At 40.2% G+C, this 14330-nt stretch overlaps 1 long non-coding RNA gene across 1 annotated transcript; it reads left to right on the forward strand.

Moving 5' to 3' along the window:
- The first annotated feature begins 7856 nt into the window (after window positions 1-7856).
- LOC139165643 (uncharacterized) lies at window positions 7857-14314 on the forward strand. The gene is made up of 3 exons (XR_011558782.1): window positions 7857-7885; window positions 13620-13676; window positions 14264-14314. It is a non-coding gene; the product is annotated as an uncharacterized lncRNA (long non-coding RNA).
- Window positions 14315-14330: the final 16 nt, after the last annotated feature.

Consider the following 14330-nt stretch of genomic DNA (forward strand, 5'->3'; position numbering starts at 1 on the left):
TAAATCGATGACCACCTGATTTGCATTCTAACCAATGCTCCACCACTATTCTAAACTATTTCACTGGAAAGATTCTATTTACTGAAAGAGTCACTGCAGAAAATAGCAAACTGCTAAGAGAGAAAAATAATAATTTTGAGAAGTTCCACATTTACTGCCCATCACTCGGTTTTAGGATTCAATCAAGACATCACTGGAGGGCATTAAACACTTTTGATCATCTGCACTGTCTCTATACTGACAATAAACTGTCTTACATTATGGTGCCCGTCATGAGGCACTGAGGAAGCATGAGCATCAGCTTCACAAAAAGAAAACCAAAGAAGAAAATATGAGGAACCAAATGTGGTTTCAACTGGAGCCTATTTCCGTTGGTCATGGCTCAGTAACATTGTGTTTTTTTTCAACAAAACATTTAAAAATAGAAAGAGAGCTTTATTATGAAACATGTCTTTGTGTTAAATATGTAATATAGTTTTGAATAAGAGAAACAGCCCACTCCTTAAGAAGTTATCAAATTATGATTATTCAGAAAGGCTGATGATGATTCGTGAAAATTAATTATTTAAAATAAAAGGTACCCTTGTTATCTTCTAGCGTCTATCTAGCTTCTAGCGTCTATCTAGCTTCTAGCGTCTATCTAGCTTCTAGCGTCTATCTAGCTTCTAGCGTCTATCTAGCTTCTAGCGTCTATCTAGCTTCTAGCGTCTATCTAGCTTCTAGCGTCTATCTAGCTTCTAGCGTCTATCTAGCTTCTAGCGTCTATCTAGCTTCTAGCGTCTATCTAGCTTCTAGCGTCTATCTAGCTTCTAGCGTCTATCTAGCTTGTTGCTAACAAAGAACTATCCGAATCTCAGACAGCATCTTTGTCTGAGAGATGGAAGTCTGGGAGAAACCCCACTTAGCAGTAGTGACTGTGAAAGAGATCTTGGAGTCTTGGTGGATAATCAACTAAACATGAGCCAGCAATGTGCAGCAGCGGCCAAAAAAGCCAACACTATCCTAAGCTGCATCAACAGGGGGATACACTCCAAGACTAGGGAAGTATTAATACCACTCTACTACGCCCTGGTCAGACCACATCTAGAGTATTGCATCCAGTTCTGGTCACCACACCTCAAAAGAGACATTGAAACTCTGGAGAAGGTGCAGAAAAGAGCAACCAAAATGATTAGGGGACTTGAAATCAAGACTTACGAAGAGAGATTGCGGGAACCGGGCATGGATAGCCTAGAGAAAAGGAGGGGCAGAGGGGACATGATAGCTGTATACAGGTATATGAGGGGTTGCCACAGAGAGGAGGGAGCCACTCTATTCTCCAAAGCACCAGAGGGCTGGATGAGGAACAATGGCTGGAAGCTGACCAAGGAGAGATTCAACCTAGAAGTACGGAAGAACTTCCTGATGGTCAAAGCGATCAACCAGTGGAACAACCTGCCTGCAGAGGTTGTGAACTCCCCAACTCTGGAGATTGGACTGCCATTTGGCTGGGGTGCTTTAGGATTCCTGCTCAGGGGGTTGGACTTGATGACCTGCATGGTCTCTTTCAACTCTAAAAATAAATAAATAAATAATCAGCAGCTTCCACTGTAGTTCTTAATTCTGACCACTCTCCACTCCTCCTCCTCCTCCTCTTATTTACAATGTGTCCAATCTTCAGATGGCCAAAAAGTCTTCTCTTGCACACTTTCTTCATTCCCAAAATAGGCAGCTCCAAGTATGTTCAGGACAGAGTTCAACTCGGTGTACCAGCCTGGTTCAGGTGAACTGGACTTTCATTGTGACTGTGTAGACTTCCTCTTTACTTGTTTTGTTTCCCCACTGAGGGCTAAAGATACAGAATAACAAAGTTGGAAGGCCCATAGAGGTCTTCTAGTCCAACCCCCTGCTCAAGCAGGAAACCCTAAACCATTTCAGATAAATGGTTGTCCAACAATTTAACATTTCCCAGTTTTGTTAGAGGAATGATCTCCTAAACCTGTGGTGGCAAACCTGTGGCACATGTGCCACAGGTGACACATGGAGCCATATCTGCTGGCATGCAAGCCTTTGCCCTAGCTCATCTCCAGCAGGCATCTGTGTGCTGGCCAGCTGATTTATGTCTCACACAGAGGCTCTGGGAAAGTATCTGTGGCCTCTAGAGGGCCTCCAGCCATTTTCGGTCTCTGGAGAGCTTCCGGGGGGATGGGGGAGGCTGTTTTTGCCCTCCCCAGGTTCCAGGGAAGCTTCTGGAGCCTGAGGAGGGCAAAAAACTGGTCCACTGGAAGTTGGAAATGAGGGAACAGGTGGCAGTCACATGTGCATGCGCAGGGGGCATGGGGGTATTGAATTATGAGTGTAAGCACGCATGCGTATGTGCTTACACTATTCGGTACCCAAAGAAAAAACGATTTGCCATCACTGCCCTAAATGATGATTTTCCAATCTATCTAAGAAGGTTGGTTGGTAGATAGATAGATGGATATATTTCCAATTACTATATCCCTTGACATTCATTCTGAGAATATGATTAATGCTCTTCTGGAGCAACAATGATGTTGGAGGCATATTTATTTCTGAATATGCTGTTAGTGCCCCTTAGGGGATCAGTGTCTTTCTTGAAAATCACTTTATAAAATATTATCCCCATATTTTATTTCCTTTTCTATGTATTGATTTCTTTTAAAGAAGGAGATGCAGGGATCCTGTTAGGTTACAAAGAAACTAGCTTAAGAAGGCAACCTTCTTGAGTCCTCAGAGAGGGGCGGCATACAAATTTAATAAATAATAATAATAAGTAAAGTACAAGGTCTAGAAAGCCTAGAACTATGTCGCCTAAAACACGATTTAAGTATTGCCCACAAGATCATATGCTGCAACGTTCTACCTGTCAATGACTACTTCAGCTTCAATCGCAACAACACAAGAGCACGCAACAGATTCAAACTTAATATTAACCGCTCCAAACATGACTGTAAAAAATATGACTTCAGCAACCAAGTTGTCAAAGTGTGGAACTCATTACCTGACTCAGTAGTGTCAACCCATAACCCCCAACATTTTTCCCTTAGACTATCCACGATTGACCTCTCCAGGTTCCTTAGAGGTCAGTAAGGGGTGTGTATAAGTGCACCAGTTTGCCTTCCATCCCCTGTCCAATTATCTCTCCTTATCTCATTTATCTTTTCTTCCTTTCAAATTTGTTCACCTATACTTTTATATCTTTTCTTATATTCTTTTCTTTACTTATATTATTACATATCTTTCTCTTCAATGTGTATTATGTATGGGACAAAATAAATAAATAAAATAAAATAAATAAGTTTAGTAGACCTACTAAATTACACAGCCTCTCTGGGAGGGAGGGAGGCGATTCCCAGTTTGACAATCAGACAGACAAAGAAAAACATACATACCCATATACAGAGTGCAGACATAGTGTCCAGTTTCTGTATTTAAAGATTGTTAAGTGGGATTATCAAAAACAACTCCTTGCCTTAGAAAATCATTGCTTATGTATGTAAAACTGAAGATTCTGGGTAGCAATAGTCAATCTGACTTATTTATTTTTGAGCACTACTTGAAGACTTACGTACTTCCAAGGCTTAGGGATAAAGTTCAGTCATCAGAAATGTTGTTTCATGGGAAATTGCCAAGGATTTTTTTTTTTAAGTAGATGTTAGATTTCTTGAGTGGTAAGACAATTGAAGGCATAGTATTTAATTCATAAGGTTCCTTTGCAGCTAATTTTTGGTTTATATGTAAACATGAATTTGGTGGAAATTTTAATTGTTAAAGAGATGAAGAGGATGCCAAACTTCGACTTTTCATGAAGAATTCGGCTCTAATTGAGGCGTGGGATTGACTAAGCGAATGATTTTAGTTGGGATTTTTTTAAATGAATGTTAATATACCTCCCTCTGATTTTAGGAAATGTCTATTAATGCAATACGATGTTTATAACACTTTATAGTTCCATTATTCTTTAAATCTGTCAGAACTATAATCAGTTATTTATTCACTCCCACAAACTATAGAGGGAGAAAAGGAGGAAGAAAGAAAAGTTCTATATAGCCACTGACCAAAGCAAACTGTCATGTTGTACCTTTTTTGTTAATGTGCATTACAAGGACAATTATAGTATGCAGGATACTATTATAATTCCATTTCATTTATTCATTCTATTGTCAGAAAAAGTAGAACTTATTTATCTTCACAGATAAAGAAGTGACACTAAATGCTTGTTGAACTATATTTTGAATGTCAGCTCAGTTCATTTTTTGCAATGAACTACAACTTATATCATGTTGTCTACCTATAGGACTCAGAATAAATAGATGCAAAGACTATGGTTAAAATTAGAGGTGGATGTATGGACCAGGGATCTGTACATAACAGGTGGTGCTTGAAAAGTCAGAATGGAAAGAAAACTGTGGAAGACCGAATGTGTATGTCTATGTACAGATACATAGGTGATATATTGCCTTGTCTATGAATAGGAGCCTTGTGTACATATATATGTTCAGGAAATAATCTTCAATAAATATAAGTAATTGGAGATGATAAATAGATAGAGATACAGATAGAAGATGTGTGTGTGTGTGTGTGAGAGAGAGAGAGAAAGAGAGAAGAGATGTAGATGTACACCAGTATGGGTTGTTCATACCTGCCTACCAGTGCACTGTGTACGCATCATGCCAATTCATGCTTTTTCATGCGTGCTACGCTTGCACGCATGCACACATGTCCCCTCATGTGATTTTGCTTCCACACATGCACAGGAAACAAAAAACCAGCGAAATCTCACGAGGGGATGCTCACACATGCAAAAGTGTGGTGAATTTTTGCTTCTGCGCATGCAAGGAAGCAAAAATTTTCCAAAATTGCATGTGCGCAAGCATCCCCTTGCAAGATTTCCATGCATGCACAGGAAGCAAAATAAAGCCTTTAAAAAAAAAAAAAAGATAGTGCCATGTGATGGACCAGTGAATTGCGCAATTTGCAGGGTGCTTCCGGAATGGAGTCCGGGGCATATCAGTAGGAACCCACCACTGAACTAGACATGATACAGGCAGACAGACAGACAGATAGATAGATAGATGATAAATAGATGATAGATTTTTGAAATATAGCTACACACAATAATCATGGCAGCTGAGGATAGAAATGGGTGGGGGTTTCTTCAGTATACAGTAGAACCTCTGGTCATGAATGCTTCTGACCATGACCAAATCGGGTTCCGACCAAAAAATTCACAATTTTTTTTCATGGCTTATTTCCCCTTTTGCACCAATTTTTTGTAAGCACCAAAATTTCAAAATTAGGTTCAGTCACAACCAAATCAGGCTGCAACCAAGGAACAAATTATAATCATGACCAGATGTTCTACTGATTTACCCAGTCAATCTGGTGAGGCAAGAGTCTTTTTGCAACTGACCAAGCTGGGGGTGTTTTGGTAATCAGGACAAGGCTTCCCTACGGGCGTGGTAGCCCCTCTGTACCTATTGCCATGATGGCTATAGTCCCCTCTCCCTCCTCAAAAAAGCAGGTAACTGTAATACCTGAGAGAAACTTCACTTTTGTCAACTTCCTCTTTTTTTTTAACTAACTGGCAATTCTGAAGAATAAATGCATGTAAGAAAACCACTAAAAAGAATTATTATGCATGTCAGTATTTCTCTATCTTAGCAATTTTAAAATGTTTAACCTTCAAATCTCAGAAATCCCCAACTAGCAAGTCTGGCTAGACCGTAATGATAAAAATAACTCAGAGGTTTAAGACTAGAAGCCAGTAACATTTCTGGTGGTGTTTAATATTCCTCTGCCCACCCTTTGCTTATAGGAAATGCGTATGAAGCAGTGGATTACTGAAAGCATTTTTTTTAGTTCCTTTATGCTTTACCACTTAAAAGAGAGAGGTTAAAATTAGTCAATTAAAGAAGAAGGCAATGAGGAATTATCTCGCTTGCATCATTCTTGGTGAGTAGACAATACCTGCTTGAAGATAACAGCTGATTGGTACAGATTGGAAAGTCCCATATAATGGGAAAGATTTGTACTGAGACCAGAGATACTAGTTGGTGTTTTAGGCAGGGGACCTCAGCCTTAAAGCAATTGATAAGAACGGAGGAGTGAGCATTCACACTTTGGTGCCAAGGCTAAACTGTCCATATCTCAACCCTACCATACTCATCTCTGAGTATAGTATATTACAGCTAAAGTATTTCTACCTAATTTTGTTGCATCATGTTCTGCAAGCCAAATTGGTCATTAACAGAAACTTTAGACCAGTATTTAGTAAATCTACTTACTCCTAAAAGAAGCTCTGAGGTCATAAAAGACCTGGAAGCTTCCTTCAAAAAAATCCAATGAAGACTGAATTTTTAGGAAATTTTACAGGGGGGGAAGTATGGAGACTAGGAATGGAAGGTGTGGAGAGGGGGTAAACAGGGACAGTTTCGTTGATTTTGAAGATTTGAAACAGTTTGATTTCAGCTATTCTCAACTAATCCCTAAAATGTATCCATAACTGTTTAAAATATTTAAGAAGAATCAATATTGATATAATATTGGCACTTCTGCCGCACGAATCCCAGCGACCGATTAGATCCCACAGAGTTGGCCTTCTCCGGGTCCCGTCGACTAAACAATGTCATTTGGTGGGACCCAGGAGAAGAGCCTTCTCTGTAGCGGCCCCGACCCTCTGGAACCAGCTCCCCCCCAGATATCAGAGTTGCCCCCACCCTCCTTGCCTTTCGCAAGCTCCTTAAAACCCACCTCTGTCGTCAGGCATGGGGGAATTGAAATTTTTTTCCCTTCCCCCTAGGCTTATAGAATTTATACATGGTATGCTTGTTTGTATGATTGGTTTTTTAAATTGGGGTTTTCCTACTTCTTCCAATACGCTGTATGGGGATTAACAATGCTTCAAGCTCATCACATCTGGTAGCAAGAAGGGAGGTAAGAGAGATAAGGGGATTGTTATGGCTAGGTTCTTTCCTGTGAGAATGGTGGAAGGTGGAGTTTGGAGTCATGTTAAGAGTGCTTTGCAAGATCGCTAAACTTTATATGAATTTTCATCAATTATTTAAAAATCTTTATATAATTCTTAAGGGGAATTTTTTCATGCATTTCAGTATGACTTTTAATATAGCACTCATGATCAGTCAGAATGTTCTTATTTTGACACAATGAATAATTTTAACAATGCTATAATCCTTTTTTTCAGCGGATAGTAAGTTTTTATATAGTGTAATGATGCAATGGGGACAACAATTTTAAATGAATCATAATACAAGTTGAATTACAAATCCAAGTTTATGCCAAAGCAACTGAAATTTCAAAGGTCAAACTTATTTCAGTTAACAAGAAAGGGGGACAATCTGGCATTTTAAAGACAATTATATTTATGGGACTGTCTCCTGCCATATAATTCTCAGAAACTGGTTAGAACCCACAGGGTTGGCCTTCTCCCGATCCCATCAACTAAACAGTGTCGGTTGGCGGGGCTGTGGGGAAGGGCTTTCTCTGTGGTGGCGCCAGCACTCCGGAACAAAATACCCCCCAAGGTCCGTGCTGCCCCCACCCTACTGGCTTTCCGGAAAGTCCTGAAAACTTGGCTTTGCTACTTCCTTTAATTCCGGCCTAAATAAGATTTGTTTGGGATGCATAACATGGTATAATTGCATTAGTGAGATTTAAATTGGGTTTTATACTATTGTTTTACTTTATACTACGGTGATTTAATTGTTTATATTGCTTCTGTTATTTTATTGCTGTAAGCCGCCCTGAGTCCTTCGGGAGTGGGCAGCATACAAATTTAATAAACAAACAAACAAATATTATAATATTATAATTGCATTTTTTTTAATTCTAGGTCTTGGATTGGCAATCATTTGTCCAGAAGGTAAAACTTCTTTACCTTCAGAGGAATAATATATGGAAGTGATCACAAAACACTGATTGTGCTTGTCATTCAAATGTCAGCTAATACATATATTTTTATTTGTAAAGAGCTGCAGTTCCCTTATTCAATGAAAGGTATAGATGTGCAAAACGTGTTGTGCCAAAAAAAAAGTCAGAAGGGAAAGACAGACAATTTAGGGAAACTGAATGTGGATTTGTATAGTAACAAATCCCCTTTGCATAGTAACCTCATTTTAAAATGTTTTTAAAATGTTTTATTAGAGATAACTCTAATTAGTATAGGCAAGTATAGTCATACACCGTCTGAAATAAAAACATTTTAAAATGTAGTAAATGCTATTTTTCTTTTGCAGAGAAATGGGTGCATTTTATATACTAATATGTCTTTTTCATGCCATGTACCAATGTTTATGTTTATTTCAGGATGGAATTTTTATTGACAGATTATTACTTTTCTTGCTAAAATGAATTTATAGCAGATATAAAAATTTAAATTCTATGTAGAAGAATCCTATCCAAACTACAGAATATATTGCTATTTATCCCCTCCTACTCCTCAACAAAAGAGGCAACTATGATAATTGAGAATAGGTTATTTCTTGCTATGATCCCTTTCTTAAATATAAAATGCATGCTTATAAATAAACTATTGCACTGAAAAGATCACAAAAATATTATTACATGTCTGATTGTATCTAGCTACATTTTATGGGAAGAGGTCTGTCAGCAAGATAAAATTTGTGATGGGTTTTAGATTCGTAACGCTCTTTATCAGATTGAGAAATAAAATAATAGAAACGTGTTAGGCTTCTAATAGAGAAATTAGTTGGAGAACATTTTTGGAATATCTGTGTAGGTAGTCCTCGATGTACAACCACAACTGAGCCCAAAATTTCTGTTGTTAGATGAGACATTTGTTAAGTGAGTTTTGCCCCATTTTACCATCTTTGTTTTCAGAGTTGTTAAGTGAATCACTACAGTTCATAATTTAGTGTTATTATTAATTATAATTTAGTAGCCTGACAAACTTTATTTTTCTTTCTGGTTTTCCTTTTGTCTATTCTTTCTGCTAAATATTCTCTAATGCAGTGTTTTTCAACCAGTGTGCCATGGCACACTAGTGTGCCACGAGACATGGTCAGGTGTGCCGCGAAGAAGGAAGCTCAGGTTCTGGCCTCGCAACTTTTTGCTGAGAGAGAGAGAGAAAGAAAGCAAGAGAGAGAGAAATAGAGAGAGAGAAAGCAAGAGAGAGAGAACGAGAGAGAAAAAGAGAGTGAGGAGAGAGAGAAAGCAAGAGAGAGAAAGAAAAGAGAGAAAGAGAGAGAAAGCAAGAGTGAGAGAGAAAGAAAGCAAGAGAGAAAGAAAGCAAGAGAGAGAGAGAAAAGGAGAGGAAGGGAGGGAGAGAGAGAGAAATGAGCAAAAAGGGGAGGAAAAAAAGAGAAATAAGAAAATGATTGAGACAGAATGAGAGGAAAGAGAGAGAAACAAAAGAGAGAGAGAGAAGTGACTCTTGATTTAAAGCATATGAAAAAAAGCACCCAAAGAATAAGAGAGAAAAAAACCCCAGCCCTCACCTGTTTTTGGAAATGGTTCAAGAGTGTGTATACACACACACACACACACAAGGGTGGGGAGGAGACAGGGATGGAAAAAGAGAGGAGAGTGTCTTAGGGTGTCATTTTGTGTCATTTTGGTTGGTGGTGTGCCCCAGGATTTTGTAAATGTAAAAAATGTGCCGCGGCTCAAAAAAGGTTGAAAATCTCTGCTCTAATGCCCATGTAACAAGTAGTTCTACTGTAGGGTTGTGAAACAGTCCAGGAATGGGTTGCCCCAGTTTGATCTGCCCAGTTACTGAGTGACTCTATGTTTTTCCCGGCCTCTCCTCCATGCTTCTGTGAGCATGCCCCAGTTTCCGACTCAGTCAGATCTGAAACAGTCGTCTTCACAGTTTCGTCTCTACCAAAACCATTCCTGGACATCCAGATTCAGGTTTATTCTTTCAGTTCAGCCACTCCAACTTAAGCCTATCAATTAAAAAAACGTATTTTTAAAAAAGGGACAATTGAGGCCATTTTGACAGCAGACCTGCACCACCACGTCCTGCCGATTCTGGCCTCTGGGACTGTGGGCATCTATCTGAATCCTTCCCAGCAGCTTGCTACCTCTATGGTCATAGCCTTGCTCCCAGGCGCTCAATCGTTCAAGCCTTGGTGGCCATTTTGCAAGCCTTTAAGTTTCCACAGCACAGTTCTATTTCCTGTGATCCGTTGGCAGGTCCGCTGGCACTATTTCATTGTTATACAGGTGCGTGGGGGACCTCTAAAAATTCCTTGGTCCTAGATTCGGAGTTGGGTGCACACAGGCACTAAGCGAGTCACTCTTCTACTTAGTGATGGTTGCTTTCCCCCAACTTCTCTTTCCAACAGAGATTTTGTATTTGACAACTAGCGAAGCTGCTTTTTCAGGGTCCCTCTTGAAGTGCCTTATTATTTGGCCTTGTGTTCACACCTTATTCAAGGCTGCAGGGGCCATTTTAAGAGCCTTGAGTGGCCATTTTGTATATTGTACATTGGCCCTTTTACCTCTACCAGCCTTTGGAGGATTACTCTACCAGAGTTCTACCTTTGGTTCTTGGCAAGCAAACACCTGCAGTATCGAGCTCTATCCTTCAGGCTCGTCTCGGCCCCCAAGGCGTTTCACAAAAGTCCTGACCACCATTGCAGCTCACTTGAGATGCATCCCAGTGAGACTTCACTGCTACCTGGACAACATCTTGCTCCAGGCTCCCTCCCTCTTCAGGGCACAAAGGGATCTCGAATTGACCATCTGAACCCTGCAAGATTATGTGTTCCTTCTTCTGTAAACTTCCACAAGAGCCACTTGGGCCTATCCACTAGATCACCTGGGGGCCATTATACACCACCTTGGGTCAGGTATTCCTGTCTCAGGATGGATAAGACAGCATAGGGACCTAATGAACATGCAGGACTATGCAGGCGGCCAGGGAACAATCCACCATCAGGTTATAAAATGCCACCTGGGCAACATTTGTCAAATGGGGCAGACCGTTTTGTATTGACCCTGTCTCAGCCTCTGTTTCATATGTTTTAGATTTCCTCCAGGATGGTCTAGACAGAGGCCTGGCTCATGGCACTTTCCAATGGCCGGTCGCAACATTGTCTACAGTACTGGCTGATGGCAAGAAGACCCCTCTGTCATGCCACCCCAACATTCAAATCTTTCTCAGAGGTGCCAGCAACCTACGTCCCTCAATGATCCATAGATACCCTACCTGGGATCTTCCCAAGGTACTTCACGCATTGACAGGGCCTCCCTTTGAGCCCCTGAAGACTACCAGTCTCAGGTATTTTGATGCTCAATGTGGCATTCCTGGTCACCATTACATCTGCCCAGGATATCTCTGAATGGTCCAAAGACGGGCTACAAGAATGGTGGAAGGTCTTAAGCATAAAACGTATCAGGAAAGACTTAATGAACTCAATCTGTATAGTCTGGAGGACAGAAGGAAAAGGGGGGACATGATCGAAACATTTCAATATGTTAAAGGGTTAAATAAGGTCCAGGAGGGAAGTGTTTTTAATAGGAAAGTGAACACAAGAACAAGGGGACACAATCTGGAGTTAGTTGTGGGAAAGATCAAAAGCAACATGAGAAAATATTATTTTACTGAAAGAGTAGTAGATCCTTGGAACAAACTTCCAGCAGACGTGGTAGATAAATCCACAGTAACTGAATTTAAACATGCCTGGAATAAACATATATGCTTCCTAAGATAAAATACAGAAAATAGTATAAGGGCAGACTAGATGGATCATGAGGTCTTTTTCTGCCGTCAGACTTCTATGTTTCTGTGTTTCTAATGGGGGCCTTATCCATCAAAGCTGACCTCTGCATCACTAAAAGACTTGATCCTGCCTTCATTCCCAAGATCAGCTCTTACTTCCACCGGGTCCAGGAGTTGATTCTGCCGAGCTTCTGCCCTTGGCTTTCTCTTGCCTTGGAATGAAGGTGGCATAAACTGGATATACAGAGGGCCTTAAAAATTTATATCAAGTGGACAGTGCCTACCAGAAGATTGGAGGCTCTCTTTGTCTCTTCCCAACCTCTTCCGTGGACAATAAGGTGTCATCCTTATTGGATGTCCTCGGAGAGGGGCGGCATACAAATCTAATAAATAATAATAAAATAATAATAATCCTTGACTATTGGTCACTGGATCAGAGCGTGTATCACTAAAGCATATCAGTCATAGCCTCTCACCTCCCAGACACATTCCATGAGAAGTGCAACTACCACCGCTGCATGTATCCCCTCTTGAAGATATCTGCAGGGCAGCCACTTTGGACCATCCTCTCCCCTTTCATTAGACATTACAAGTTGGGCCTCTTCACCTTGGCAGAGGTTTCCTTTGGGAGGAGAGTCTTATAACAGGTCCACTTAGTCTTGGGGGCTTCCCGCCATTAGGGATACCAGGCTTTGGTACATCCCATTCCTGGACTGTTCCGCAACCTTACTGGAGAACAGGCATTGGCTCACCCGAACACGTTTTCTCAGTAGATTGTGCAACAGTCCAGCTCCGCCCTACAGAACACTCGTGGGATCTAGAAGTGCCTTGTCTAACATTGTGTGCAAGTCTCCTTTTCAGCCATCACTTCATCGAAAACTGGGGCATGCTCAGAGAGGCATGGAGTAGTAGCCAGGAAAAAGCATAGACTCAGTAACTGGGCAGATCAGACTGTAGCAACCCATGCTCTGGCAATCTCACACTACTTACCAGAGCTTACAAAACTTTTGCCAGACCCATCCTCGAATACAGCTCATCTGTTTGGAACCCATATCGCATCTCAGACATTAACACCCTTGAAAATGTCCAAAGATACTTCACCAGAAGAGCCCTTCACTCCTCCACTCGAAATAGAATACCCTACGAGACTAGACTTTCAATCCTGGACCTAGAAAGTTTAGAACTAAGACGCCTTAAACAAGATCTAAGTATTGCCCACAAGATCATATGCTGCAACGTCCTGCCTGTCGGTGACTACTTCAGCTTCAACCACAATAACACAAGAGCACACAACAGATTTAAACTTAATATTAACCGCTCCAAACTTGACTGTAAAAAATATGACTTCAGTAACTGAGTTGTCGAAGTGTGGAACTCATTACCGGACTCGATAGTGTCATCCCCAAACCCCCAACACTTTACCCTTAGATTATCCACGGTTGACCTATCCAGATTCCTAAGAGGTCAGTAAGGGGCGAGTACAAGTGCACTAGAATGCCTTCCGTCCCCTGTCCTATTGCTTTCCTATATCTCCTATACCTTTCTTCTATTCCTATATCTCTTCTTCTATTCTTTCATTGATATGTTCTATTACTATACCTTCTTTTCTATTATTTCTTAGATATATTTTACTATGAGTATCTCCTCTCTAACCTTCATCGTGTATTTTACTATGTGTATATAGATATATACCCACTAAAACCCTCATTGTGTATTGAACAAAATAAATAAATAAAAATAAATAAAATAAATTCCTGAACTTTTGTGCAACCTACTGAGAAAAAGCATTCAGGTAAGCCAATTCCCCTTATCTAAGATTGGTTATATCCTTACATCAATAAAGAAACTCTCACAGTCTGGCTCAGCTGGATTTGGCTTAAGATTGAAAGGAATTGCTTTCTTTCGGTAGGAACATCTGGTGAATCAACATGGAGCCATTTCGCGTGTTGGGCGTACTCATTGTTTGGTAAGTTTTAAACTGTGTCTGTGCCTTTATCACACGCAATCCCCAAATGCATAAAAGTGAAGTGAAATATAATTTCATTACACGATCGGTGCTTCTTCTCTAGATTACTTCAAAAAGTTGAGCCATACTAAGCACAGGTTTGGCCTTTTGATATTTTACCCTTCTGTGGATCTACATTGTTGCTATCTGACTCAACTGCTTCTTACACTTTATGCCACCCTTGAATGCTTGCTGATAAATTGATTTGGAGCCTTCCTTCCTCTACTGATGGAAGTTATGCACTTCCTTTGTTCCATATCACTGGCGAAAATGAGCATATATTACAGAATCAAGCCATGGTAAAATGCAGAGAATTTAAGTTTGTTATATTCCTAGCATGTTACTCTTGCCTTTTCATAATAAGATGCATTAGATGCTATTATCATATGATAAATCAAGGCCACATTTTTAGTGCAAAAAAATCCACACCCAGTCTATATCTTCCTAAAATTTTCAGTTAGTAGTGTGGTTAAAGGAAGGAAGACACAATACTGTGTCTAATTTTGCTTAAATGAATATGGTTACTGAAAATGTCCTTATTTTTCCAGGCAAGGATTGCAATAATTACCGTACGTCAAGATCGAATAATAATATCCCTAAAAGTAAGTGTTGACT

Source organism: Erythrolamprus reginae, chromosome 3 (assembly GCF_031021105.1).
Source record: "Erythrolamprus reginae isolate rEryReg1 chromosome 3, rEryReg1.hap1, whole genome shotgun sequence".
In the NCBI taxonomy this organism is placed as follows: domain Eukaryota; kingdom Metazoa; phylum Chordata; class Lepidosauria; order Squamata; family Dipsadidae; genus Erythrolamprus; species Erythrolamprus reginae.